This window comes from Palaemon carinicauda, chromosome 11, assembly GCF_036898095.1.
Source record: "Palaemon carinicauda isolate YSFRI2023 chromosome 11, ASM3689809v2, whole genome shotgun sequence".
Taxonomy (NCBI): domain Eukaryota; kingdom Metazoa; phylum Arthropoda; class Malacostraca; order Decapoda; family Palaemonidae; genus Palaemon; species Palaemon carinicauda.
In genome coordinates, this window is record NC_090735.1 from 139621325 (window position 1) to 139633824 (window position 12500).

A 12500-nucleotide genomic window follows, 5' to 3' on the forward strand; every position below is an offset into this window, starting at 1 on the left:
TTTTTCTCACGTGACTCACCCCTGTGACTGAATTTGTGGGTGATCGACCTGCAGGAGGTGTCTCCCCTACACGCTCTAGTAGTGTCCAGATGTGCATTGCTGTAGCTGTACTCCTTCCCCGATTTCTGAGACGCGTCGGGGTCGTTCGCGTCCGAGTTTACCCTTCTGAGGTAGTTTGCATAATTATCAAAGTTATTACGTATTATGAAATTGTCGTAGAATGGTGCAACTTGTATAGGTTATCAGTTGTGGAAAGTCTTGGTGGATTGTTTGGCTACCATGTGCATGTTTTTTTTTTTAGTTAAAATGTCGTTCATCACCACGAGGACCATTTTACCGCGAGTGCCCCTTTTTCATTTTTTTTCATTTTTTTGCCAAGTCATTTTTCCGTAAGATATTGCCAAATAGTGTCGTAAAACTTTTGCTTGTTTAGTGTTGGAAAGTGTGTCTAGATGATCTGGCTACCCATGCATGACTTTGTTTTTGTCAGATACGACGTAGTTATTGGTATATTGGGTATTTAACTGCGGTTACCAATTTCTGTTTTTTTTTCAATATTTGTAAAAATTACTACGTAGTAAGGAATTGCCGTATATTATTCATTTTTTTTTCATGTTTATGTGTTAGAAAGTGTGCCTTGATGGTTGGGCTAACACGTGCATGTCTTTTTTTTTATCTGAGATGTCGTATATTAGAATGTCGGGCATTTTACCGCGAGTGTCCCTTTTTAATTTTTTTTAATTTTTTTGCCAAGTCATTTTTCCGTAAGATATTGCGAAATAGTGTCGTAAAACTTTTGCTTTTTTAATGTTGGAAAGTGTGTCTAGATGATCTGGCTACCCATGCGTGATTTTGTTTTTGTCAGATACGACGTAGTTATTGGTATATTGGGTATTTAACTGCGGTTGCCAATTTCTGTTTTTTTTTCAATATTTGTAAAAATTTACTACGTAGTAAGGAATTGCCGTATATTATTGATTTTTTTTTCATGTTTATGTGTTAGAAAGTGTGCCTTGATGGTTGGGCTAACACGTGCATGTCTTTTTTTTTTATCTGAGATGCCGTATATTAGAATGTTGGGCATTTTTCCGCGAGTGCCCCTTTTTATTTGTTTTGCATTTTTTTGCTTAGTCATGTTACCGTAAGGAATTGGCAAGTAGTGTCGCAAAACTTATATTTTTATAGTGTTGGAAAGTGTTTCTAGATGATCTGGCTACCCATGCCTATTTTTTTTTTAGCCAGATATGGCGTATATATAAGTATGTGTTCGATTTTCCTGTGATTGCCATTTTTTCGTTTTTTCCCATTTCTTTCAAAATTACTACGTACTAAGGAACTATCAGAGTAATATTTCATTTATATGTTTATTTGTCGGAAAATATGCCTTGATGGTTTGCCTAGCACGTGGCTGAAATTTTTTTTTTTCTGAAATGCCGTATATTAGAATGGCCATTTTTCCACGAGTGCCCCTTTTTATTTGTTTTGCATTTTTTTGCTTAGTCATGTTACCGTAAGGAATTGGCAAGTAGTGTCGCAAAACTTATATTTTTATAGTGTTGGAAAGTGTTTCTAGATGATCTGGCTACCCATGCCTATCTTTTTTTTAGCCAGATATGGCGTATATATAGGTATGTGTTCGATTTTCCGGTGATTGCCATTTTTTCGTTTTTTCCCAATTCTTTCAAAATTACTACGTACTAAGGAACTATCACAGAGTAATGATTCCTCTAGATGTTTATTTGTCGGTAAATTTTGTTTACTTTTTATTTGATTGAATATCATCAAATTTTTTTAGCTAAAATATTGTTTTACATTTTTTTTTTCGATTTTATTTCCCTTCAAAAAAAATTTTTTGGGTCAGAATTTTAATTTTATAGTCGTAAAATAATCGAAAATTATCCAGCAACCCACCATACAATTTTTATGCATATCCAATAATAATTAGATTAGTAAATAACACCTTGAAATTGACATACCCTTCCTACATTTCAAGTGGCAGATTAGGGAGTCTGAGTCAGTGTGGTTGGCGGCCATTTTGTGGACATATCCGAAGCGTAAGCTGCCCTATCTATATATATTCTTGTTCCCTATAGAATTTGTGATATTTTGGTATATTTTTACCTGCATAAATATCATATTATATATTAAATATATGTATTTTTTTACGAAATTTCCAAGTACTCAAAAAATTACCTTTAGATATGGCCCCTGATATAAATGTAATTTACAAAATAATGAAGATTTTTTTACATATTTCTATTTTAGGATAACATATGTTTATTCCCTAAAAAAATTAGCCACTTCCTATTTCATTTGGGTACCCAAAAAAATTCATGAAATTTGGACAATTTTTTTTGGCCAAAAAAAGTTACCCTTTTTTTCTCATTTCAGATCTTCACCTCCATGGGTCTGACTTCATCCAAAATACATCAAGATGTGTCCTAAACATTCAAGAATCAATTCCTAAAAGGATTTGTGTATATATGTATAAACTTTTTTTTTATGAATTTTTATGTCAGGTCTTTTTTTTTTCTACTTAATTTTTTAAAAAATTTATAATAAATAGTTTTTCTGCAGATGAGTAGTATTTATTTTTACAGTTGTTTTAAGCATTCATTGAAGTTTTTTTTGGCAAAAGAAAAAAGGAGGTTACTGCAAAAACTGATTTTTCAAGAATTTCTTTTGGCGTCGGGGTCGTTCGCGTCAGAGTATACCCTTAAAGGGGTGTCCGAGGACCGTACCTATCCAGGGTTAAACATGTAATATTAACTATTCTAGTCATTACATTAGCTCGGCCAGCTATCTCAATTTTTTTACAAAAATTTAACAACAAGCCAAAACATGGTTATTAGGTGTGACTGGACATACGTATTATTCTTTGTTTAACTTTAGCCATAATCAACCGAGGACGAATGTCCAAATAGGCACATTAAAAAATAATAACAATAATGCATACAAAAAAGATATTACCAAAGCAAAAAGAAAAATGCATGATAAAACCAAGATCATATATATGGTACATTGCTAGCAAATGATTATATGGTACCAAAAAACAAAAAAACTTCTGACTTACATATGATTCGGTAACTTGATAAAGAATAATTGTTACCTTTGTCAGAAACAAAATACTCAATTTTTAGTGCACAAACACGAATTCCTGGTACGTACACGTACCATGGTTTCGTACATATATATATATATATATATATATATATATATATATATATATATAGGGCTGATATATTTTATTAGATGCCCATAGATTCTGTTATATATTTTATTTTTTTTTTTCTCTTTTCTTTTTTAACATTCCGGCTTATATATTTTTATTAGATGCCGAGAGAAAAAATGATTTATATCCTTTTTTATTTTATTTATTTTTTTAAATGTTGTTTTAAATGTATTTTTAACAATGCAAATGTAGAAAATTTCTTTAATTACATATTACTAGCGTACTAATCAGCTTTTCATACAAACATCTTCCCGACAAATTACTCCCTTAGCGAATGAGGTGGCCACTCAAACGGCTTTGAACTGAATCAGATAGGGCGTATTGTCGGGGCTAGGCAACTCATTCCTTTTTAGCTGCTTGCTGTGCCGTAACCTACGCCAAACAAGGATGTTCACGGCGATAAATATCACCACCGTGATACACAAACCAGCCAGTAGTATGGGGTGAAGAATTTCCTTATAAGTCGGTGACAGGTGGTCCTTTTCGGTAAGTTTCATCAACCGCTTTGCCACATGTCCGTTGTACGGGAGAGGAAGTGCTGGCATTGTAGAGGTCCATGTGAAGTTCGCGAAGTAGGCTCGTTCTCTGATGATTGTCCGTAGACCAGTCACCATGGAATTCGGGGAAGTCCCGACACAACCATCTGCTGCGACGAAGATATTGGTGAAGGACGTGGATCCGTCAGGGCATGATACATTGAAGCCGTCCTTGTCGTATCGTATCCACGAGCCATTATTCAGTCTGCAATTGAACTCATTATTGTCAAAGGGATAAAGCTTATCCAGACAATTTTCACTTGTATGGGAGAGAGCACCGTCTAGCACTATACCTAACTCGCATGAATCCATTAAGTTTTTATGGAATTCAAATGAGTCAGCTGTACATATTTTTCTATCCATTGCGTCTGAACAGTGAGTTAATTGATTTAAGTCTTTAATGACCGTATATGTTTCCTTGTCTGGGGAAATCAATACGTGTCCTGTCAAACTGGATATTACTGGATTTGAGTGATTCGTCATGAAAGTCGGAAATGGTGATATCCTGTAAGATTGCCAGGCATCAGAAGAATCAAAGGGAATTGTAATCCTAATTTTGTTATTATCTACGTTTACTGTAATTAGGCTGTAATAAAATTCTAACCTATGTTCGTCTAACAAAGGAACATAGCCTAGTTTATCCCTTCCGTTCTTCAGAATTAATTTTAAGTAACTTATAGGCAACAAATGGGGCGACAATACACCTTTAGTTGCTAACGTGATAGCTTCTACATAATCCTTGGATTTCTCAATGAAATGTGTAATTCTGTTATGTATGTGATCTATCTTTGAATCATAATACGTTAATGTTGCCAACAAATCCTGTACTTCCATAATTTGAACGATATTATCTGAATGTTCATTTAATAAATCCATAATTTTATTGATTGAAGCTAACTGATTCCTTAGTTCTGACATAATCAATTCATCTTTATGAGTCAAGAACTCAATTTTCTTATTTTGATTACTAATTTTAAGACGATTGGAAATTCCTAAACCTAAACTTGCAACAGACCCAAAGATGCTTAATGCAGCATAAATAAACGGATTCCGTTTTTCTTTATGTTCGTGTCCTACAGTCCACATCAAAAGGTCATAAGCCAAAGATCCTGTCTCGCCAGTCTTATTTTTCAAGTCATCAGATAGCATCTCTGCAACTTTTAATGTTGATCCAAGCAAACTCTTTGTAGTCAAATGAAAATGTCTTCTATGCAACTCATCCAATGATGCAGAAAACCTTGAAATGGCGGTTCTTAAGCTAATGACATCATTCTCTTGAAGAAAAATTGCTTGCATATTCACTTCTACAATTACGTTGGTTGATGTAATAAAAATGTCTTCTTGTCTTTCAACTATATTGCCATATTTAAAATATATATTTTTAGTCTTAGAGCTCATCCCATACGAGAAAAATGTCTGAGCGAACAATATCACTCCCAACAACAAAAAATTCATCTTGGAAACCTGTAACGAGAAAAAATATATGTAATTACTCCTGTATTAAAAAGAAAACTTTTAATCACATAAAACAGAATAAAATTTTCCCTCACTTCTTTTCCTCTCTTTTCTTTTTAATTTCTTATGTGAGCCAATGGTACTATTCTCTCATCCGTGGGTTGGGATACGTTTTGAACTCTAAACCTATTGGCCGTTAATGTTTCCAAAATGTTAAATAGGCCTTCAAACTTAGGTGTTAGTTTATAGTTGAGCCCTTTTCTGACATTGATTTGAATATAGATGTTATCACCCACGGTATATGTTTTAGTTGGTTTCGCTATTTTATCATGATTCCTTTTCATTATGATTTGTGATTCTTCTAAATTCTTTCGAAGGATATCATATCGACTTATACTTGCATTTATACATTCTTTTAAAGGATTTGATAGATTAGTTGTAGGCGTTAATACATGGAAAGGTGTTCTAACTGGGGTACCATACAATGCTTCATACGGTGACATTTTAATTGATATATGATATGAATGATTCAGAGTACTCAGTGCCGCCGGTATTGCAATATCCCAGTTGGGGTCTGATCCCCCTAGTGTTACCCTCAATATATTTAATATCTTCCTATTTGCTCTTTCCACTAGCCCATTCGACTCTGGGTGATATATCATGGTATTAATTTTTTTCATGTTGAGGAATTCACACAATGAGGTAAGAAAGTGATTATTAAATTCACCACCCGAGTCTGAGATTATCATGTGTGGAATTCCATGTTTACAAATGTAACACTCGTAAAACTTCCTAGCGCATTCAATCGCAGTTTTAGTTTTAAGCGCTATTAGTTCTGTATATCGAGTTAAAGCATCTATAATTACTAAGAGGTGCTTATTTCCTCTGTCTGACTCGTAAAATCCTGTTAACAAATCTAAATGTATTCTTTCAAAGGGTTGATTGGGCACAGGATAAGCTCCTAGGCTGACAGGTGTTTTCGTATGCCCTTTGTTTTCCTGACATGTGCGACAATTAGCTATGTGTCTTTTTATATCTGTAAGCATTGTATGCCAATAAAACAACGATTTGGCTTTCTGTGACATTAATGAGAACCCAGGGTGTCCATGTAATGGATTTGAATGCAACCAATTCAGGACAGTGGAAATAAGTGAGATTGGTACTACTACCTGGTCGTTAGTTACATGTGGTGTATTGCGGGTTTTCCTTGTCACAGTCCTACACAGAATATTATCTTTGATTATATAATTCTGCTGCTTATACTTTATATATTCCTTTTCTTTATGATTGCCTTTCAAAGCATTTATAATTGTTTCTATTTTCTGATCTTTTCTTTGCTCAGTCTGTAACAATTCAGCACTCCAGCCTAAATCTTCTTGTTCAGATATTGTTTTTACAATAGGCATGGATGTTGATATATCTATTAATTCAGCTAAAGGCTCCGTACAAGATGACACGGGGTTGCGTGATAATGCATCCGCAATGATATTTGCTTTCCCAGGTAAATACCCGATTCTTGCGCCAAAATCTTGAATGATCAAATGTCACCGAGTTCGTTTAGGGCTGTGATTGAAGCCTTTAAAGAACTCTGTTAGTGGTTTATGGTCAGTAAGAACCTCAACGGGATAACTGTAAATTATGAACTTAAAATGCACTAGCGAATTAACAATAGCTAGTCCTTCCTTGTCTATTACTGCATACTTACTTTCGGAAGTTCTCAATTTTCGAGAATAGAAAGCTATCGGGAAAAATTGTTTATCATATTGCTGAAGCAATACCCCTCCTACTCCTAAGTCTGAGGCGTCTGTTGCAATGAAGAATTCCTTACCGAAGTCAGGAAATTTTAAGATAGGAGAACTACACAGTTCATCTTTCAAAGTATTAAACGCCTGTTGATGTTGCTCAGACCATATGAAATCTACGCCCTTCTTCGTAAGATCAGTTAAAGGAGCGGCTATTATTGAATAGTTGCGTATAAAACGCCTGTAATATCCACTGCAACCCAGAAATTGCTGTATTCCCTTGACATTAGTAGGTATGGGAAAATTACGTATAGCCGACACCTTATCATGGACTACTTTAAGACCTTGGCTTGACACCATGAAACCCAAATATATTAATTTTGTTTTGAAAAATTCACACTTACTAATCTTTACCCTTAAGTTATGTTGTCTTAATCTCTGTAGTACTAGTTCTAACTTACGTAGATGTTCTTCTAAGGTGTTGGAAAAGATTACAAGATCATCCATATAGGCATGCAATATATCCCCTAACAAGTCTCCAAACACTATGTTAATCATTCTTGTAAATGTTATAGGAGCACAACGTAAACCAAAAGGCATCCGTAAAAATTCATAATGTCCCCTGGCTGTGCTGAAGGCTGTGTATGGGATACTATCTTCTAATGATATCTGGTGAAAGCCTTTAAGTAAGTCCAAACTGGTAAAATATTTATTCTGACCTAACAAAGACAAAATATCGTCAGTACATGGCACTGGGAATCGATCAGGGATCGTTTCCTCATTTAGACGACGAAAGTCGACGCAGATACGCCATGTTCGATCTTTTTTCGGTACAACTATTAAAGGAAAATTATAAGGGCTGTTTGATTTTCTAATGACTCCTTCCTCTAACATTTTACCTACTTCATCATTTATTTCATTCTGGAATTTCATAGGGAGTCTGTACGAGGGTACATATATAATTTTCTGCTTGTCCTTTAACCTTATTTGATGCTCGATCACATCTGTTTTTCCTAAGGATCCATCCGTAGTGGAAAAGACATCTTGATATTTAGTTAAAATTTCAAAAATTTTCTGCTGAATTTCTTCGTCTTGAATGTCCTTACTGATTTTATTTTTAATAGATCGCAAAAGGGATTCATCCGCAACTGATTGAGAGTGATTGATTTCAGCAACGGTAAGAATACGATGTTTATAAACTTCTACATCCAAGATATGTTGATTTTTGTGAATTACTAAAGTGTTATTTAAATGATTACAGACTTCGATATTACATTGCTGATGTGAGCCTACTGTATAAATAGCTTGTGTGACAGACAATCCGTTAGTTTTCAAAGTATCGGAAAGGATTAATATTTCAGATCCCGGTAGTGTTTTCTTTATTTGCACTATTAAATTCGAAGGTATGTTTGGTTCGATAGATTGCGTGCAAGATGATATTACGGGTGAACGAGAATTCTGCTGGGTCGCGTATATTATTTCTTTATTAGTGAGACAAGTTATTGGTTCTTCAACGTACGTTACGGTTACATTTGTCGTCTCCTTTTTATCCAAAACTGACTTTAAGGTATTAGAAGACTTATAGAATTTCCCTTTGATATACACGCCGTGCTTGGCAGGAGCTAAGATAATGTTTTGATTTCCCATAGATGGGTATCCTATAATTACAGCTGGATACATATTAATGTTTTTTACAACAACAAATGTATCGGCAAACGTGCGATTACCGACTCTGAACTGAATATGAGTTATGCCTATGACGTTTAATTCATTATTTCCTATACCTGAAAGTCTAATTCCTGATTTTTCAATCGGAAAGTTCGAAAACAACAAATGATGCGTCTTCAAATCCATAATATTACGTGGACTACCAGAGTCAAAAAATAACGTAAAGGATTTGTGTTCTAAATTTACAGCATATAAGGTTGGCCGTAACTCATTTTGGCTTATTATTGTATGAATTCGTTGCAAATCAACGGGAGCATGCACTGTTTTACTTAATTCGGCCGTGTGTTTCATAGGAAAATCTATTGTCTCACAATTATCTGATAAAACATTAAATTGATTATTCAATACTATTGATGTTGACATGAATGACCTTGACCCAACATCACTCTCTTCCCCTCTAGAGTTAACTATGTGGTATTTGCTTTGCTCTGCACATTCTGAAAATTAGTCTGACCTTGCGAGGTCTGGTTTGACGGCCCAGGCTCAGCGATATTTGAAGAAGTGTTTGTTTGTTTCGGACTCTGAACTGCATTGACATTTGGTTGTTTCTTCTTATTGTTAAAATGAGGATTTTTCTTTTTATTTCCATATGGAACTGACTGTGGAATTGACTGTGTATTTCTAGGATATTGTTGTGTCTTACGCGAGTAACATTGACTATAAGAATGTGTTGCTGTGTTGTGAATTGAGCAAAATTTCGTTCTACAGTCTGCGCTTATGTGACCTTGATGTTTGCAGTTATAACACGTCAATCCCGCTACCGGACTGTTAACTACGTTCACTGTTTGTGGTTTTGTTTCATTCTTAGCAAAAACTTGAGATAACACGGGATCGAGATCTGGACACTTGGACATGTGTTTCTTTATCTGTTTATAGACATCCAATTCCGTACTTGCAGGCGTTAACTTCTTATCAAAACACCGCACTAAAGCTTCAGGCAACATAAGTGTCATGCAAGTTAAATACATTAATCGTAAAAAATCTTTCACGGAGATGTTATCGTTAGTAACCCAAGTGGAATTACCTAAAATGTCCTGATATTCGTTAAGCCTATCAGCTATGAGAGCTGCTCTCTCAATAACATTAAGCCGATTCATTGTGGCTTGATTAAGTGTATTTCGTAACGTTAACACTACATCCAAGGCTTCCTCACCCCCATAGATCGCGCGTAACCTAACTTTGAAATCATCCCAAGTAACTGCTTCTTGAAATGAAACACCTCTTAAATACGCACTCGCATCCCCCTTAGAAAAATCTATAAAACTTTTAGCTTCTTGTAATTGTACAGAAGGGTCTACGATTTGTTTGGCATTTAAATGGGCATCAACGGATGAAATCCATGACTCCACATTTTGTGGCAAGAACCCGTTGACCCGACCTTGAAAAGGAAGGATTGCTGACCTGGCATTTACAAGCGTCACAATTGGAGGAGGATTAGTCTGGCCTACACCACTAGGTCCAGGGGTAGGGCTGACAGGAGGAGCCATGACTGCTGTATTTTTTTTTTTCCTATCTCTTTGACCCCTTGCAATTCTATCAAAATATCTATATGAGTACAGACGCCCACTGCGTAAACGCATATGTATAATAAAATTCCCCCAACAATGTTACTAATCCCAAAACATTTCCCCGAGAATTTCTGAAAGAAAAAGGAATTAGCACAAAGAAAGAAAAATTCTAAATGAGAAATCGGAGTTTCCTATAACAAAGTTTAGCAATTCACTCACCCCAGTAATAATCGACTAACGACTTGTGATAACTACACTTCACTGCCCAAACTGGAATGAATTAAAAATATCTGTACTTAGCTTATATATGAAGTCGACACGTCCTCTCTCTCTCTCTCTCTCTCTCTTGATGTTTTGTTAGCGATGTCTCGTTCTTGTTTCTTGTTGAATGTAGTTCTTCCTGGATATGTTTTGCAATTGTTGAACGCCAGTCCTCGGGTTTCCTAGGATGTTGATTGAAGATTCAGGTTGTATACTAACATATGTTGATGTTAGCTGTTTCGTTGGACTTAGTCAAAATTGTAGATTCTTGTAGATAATGTTGAGTTCTTGAAGATCTTTCTCAGGTTTTACAGCTTTTATTTTGAAGTCTTGAAGATCTTTCTCTGGTTTTACAGCTTTTATGTTGAAGTCTTGAAGATATTTCTCTGGTTTTACAGCTATTATTTTGAAGTCTTGAAGATTTTTCTCTAATTCTTAGAGTTTAACCGCTGTCTTAGAGTTTAATCGCTGCCACCATTTATTGGTGTGCTACTGTTATAAGCACACATTGAGTAAGTGTTGTTTCAGATGTATGAAAATGGATTAACTGAATACATCTTAATAGTTTTTAAGTATTTATTCTATAAAAACAACAGAGTTAAACATCTCCATCACTGGAGGAAGCTGGGTTGGTCCAGATGACCAATTCTGGTGAAGTATAGATATGAACTGACTAAATTATCGATATCACAGATATCGTATGCTTAGTTTACTTTAGACACGTCACAAACTCGGAAGACACCTGCATCCGGTGACGTCACAAACTTTCACACGCTGAGACAATGTGTTGACGTTTAAGAAGAATGTCAAATTGCTGAGATTAGCATTGTATGTCCTGTTTACGATTTGAATGACTACAGCAAATCTCAGGGTTAGCTCCTCCAACCAACATGACATATTACGTCATTTGTTTTAAACATGTAATATTAACTATTCTAATCATTACATATATATATATATATATATATATATATATATGTTATATGAATAAGTATAGATGTATATATATACACACATATATGTATATTTATGTATATATATATATATATATATATATGTATTTATATGCATATATATATGTAAATAGAAATATATATATATATATATATATATATATATATATATATATATATATATATATAAATATATAATGGTATAAGAAATATATGCATATGTGTGTATATATAGTTATGTACATTTACATATATTCATATGTATTGTACACCTATTTATGTATTTAATTCATATATATAGTATATATATATAGTATCTATATATATACATATATATATACTGTATGTATATATAATATCCATATATATATATATATATATATATATATATATATATATATACTGGTGTATATATATGCATATATATATATATATATATATATATATATATATATTTATTGATATATGTATATATATTTGTATATATATTTATACATGCATATGCTTATATAAGTTTATATGTATATGTATATAGTATATATATGTATATGTATATATATATATATATATATATATATATATATATACACATATATATACTGTAAATATATGTATGTATGTATATATATATATATATATATATATATATATATATATATATATATATATATATATGTAGCCTATATATATATATATAAATATATATATATATATATATGTAGCCTATATATATATATATATATATATGTATATATATATATATATATATATATATATAAATATATATATATATATATAAATATATATAAATATATATATATATATATATATAAATATATATATATTTATATATATATATATATATATATATATATATATATATATTATATATATATATATATATTTTTTTTTTTTAAGAAAACTGTAGGAACATTCATGCATTTTAATCAACAATTGCATCTAAACCTAGGAGTGTATCGTTAGGGGTGGATTTTTGTCCCATCGGGTATTTGTTCTGTTACTGTTGGTTTCCTTACCACTCAGATGACTGGAGAGAATATGTGTCATTTTGTTAAAATTTTCAT

The 12500-nt window shown here is 33.2% G+C and overlaps 1 protein-coding gene across 12 annotated transcripts in view; it reads left to right on the top strand.

The window, feature by feature from the left end:
- The window catches only part of LOC137650248 (probable glutamate receptor), a 514807-nt gene that overhangs the window by 96726 nt on the left and 405581 nt on the right, over positions 1-12500 (top strand). The gene's annotated exons all lie outside the window — the stretch shown is intronic.